This window comes from Octopus bimaculoides, chromosome 14 (genome assembly GCF_001194135.2).
Source record: "Octopus bimaculoides isolate UCB-OBI-ISO-001 chromosome 14, ASM119413v2, whole genome shotgun sequence".
Lineage (NCBI taxonomy): Eukaryota > Metazoa > Mollusca > Cephalopoda > Octopoda > Octopodidae > Octopus > Octopus bimaculoides.
Window position 1 is genome coordinate 28,093,978 of NC_068994.1, and position 2,019 is coordinate 28,095,996.

The window sequence follows — 2,019 nt, forward strand, 5'->3', positions numbered from 1 at the left end:
GAAACTTGAGACACGAACTTTGCGATGTAAAAATGATTGAAAAGCTTGTAATTGTTTGGAAACTTTGTCAACGTTATTGAACTGTTATGCCATGTATTGGAATTGTTATTATGTAATGCTCTATTCTAATGTTTTAAATGTATTCTGTGATGTTATGTATGTAAAAAAGAAAAGGTTACCCAACGCATGGTCTTCGTGTTGTTTCTTCCTCCCCTCCTTTTGCCTGTGTTGTTCTTCATTACGTGCTCCAGCCGGGGCTTTATTATCGGTCAGGTGACCGAGACGGGTTGCTAGCTCACTGAGTGTGAACGTTCGCGCGCGCGCGAGGTCTCTCTTCGGCACAGGAGGTGCTTCGCGTGCGGGCGTTCGTAACAATATATATATATATGGAAAGGTATTACCTATGAGAAAGCCAACACACATCTATGTCCGAGATATGGAATAAATTTATTTCTTACATCTCTTACATCTCGTTGTTCTTGTATATTAATAAGTCAATGGTTTAAGTCAAAATACAAATTCATCTTACAGTTCAAACTGTGGGACTGAAACTTTTCTCAGTGTAAAAATGTTAGTGGTATACATTTGTTTCTAAAATAAAATCATTAACAAATGAATAACTTGTGTACATACTATTACGGATATAACTATCTCCAACAACATTTTAATCACATTGTTTGACTATACACATTCGTGATTTTATTTTGTACCGCTATGCACTAGATCTATGTCCGTATTCATAAACAAACTCTTAGTTAATTTATACTTTATAATAAACAGTTTACATAAGAACATCAAATATCTTTTTTGGCTTGATTACACTAAGACTTTTATATTTATATTTATATTTTTATTTTTTATTTTTAGCATTTTCTGTTAGAGGGAAGTGAGAGAAATACTCAAAATATGAGGCTAAATATTTAGAGTGTTATGACTAATGTTGCAAAAATAATTTGAGAGCATCCGTGTTCGTTTGTATAGTTAATGTTTAAAAAATATTTATCAGCGACAGAGGTAGTATTAATACCGAGAGTTAATATTTATACTCACTCAAACGTGGATGTTTTGTTAGAACAAAGTATACTGCGATAGTTACCATGAGAGCAACTTTCATATTGGTTTTTGGTGTGAAATACACTCTAGTTTATATTGCTAACGGGGAGATAAATACCTACCATCTCCAGTGATAGACGTTTGACCGCTAGAGATAGCAGCAATTCATCTTCCGCCAGCGATATACAGAATAACAAAGCCAGAACAGGCGCTGGTGTTGCGATTAGCCAGTGAGCAGGGGATGAGTTGCTTTTGTCTCTAGCAGTCGAACGTCCATCATTGACAAGACCAAGGAAGGCCGAAATCACGTGATCGGGTGATCTCTGTGCAGGAGGTGACGGGGACTTATCTCTCCGCTAGCGATATAAACAAGAGTACACTTTGAACCAAGATTCAATACCAGTATAGTTTGTCGTAACAGAACATCCACGTTTAAGTGGGTTAAATATTACCTTTCAGTTAATCCCTGTGAAAATGTTTGGGGCGCCGAAAGTTAAATCGGAGGTGGTATGTCGTGAAGAGTTGACTTCGCTGATATTAACTAAATCAACCTCAGTGGAATCACTGAGGATAGAGCAGTATTGATTCTATCTGCCATTTGTTTAGCACCATTGTGGTGTGTGTGGTGGGGGAGGGGATGGTATCTACCATGGAACTGATATGTAAAACTGTGGTCTTCTGATTGATGGCGAATGAATAAAATGATGTTTGATTTTGTTTGATATTGTTAGTGACCAAGTGCTCTAGACAGCCCTTCTGATTGTTGTAAATGTTTATAGTTCTGCTGCTGATGTTTTGGTGGTTCAAATATTCTTATTGCTATTGATGTAGATATAATGATGTATTCACAGTACGCGCGCGTGTATACATACACATATACGCATTGAGCCACACACACACATGCATACTTGTATGTATATATATGAGTGTGTCTATCTATATATATATATATATATATATATATAT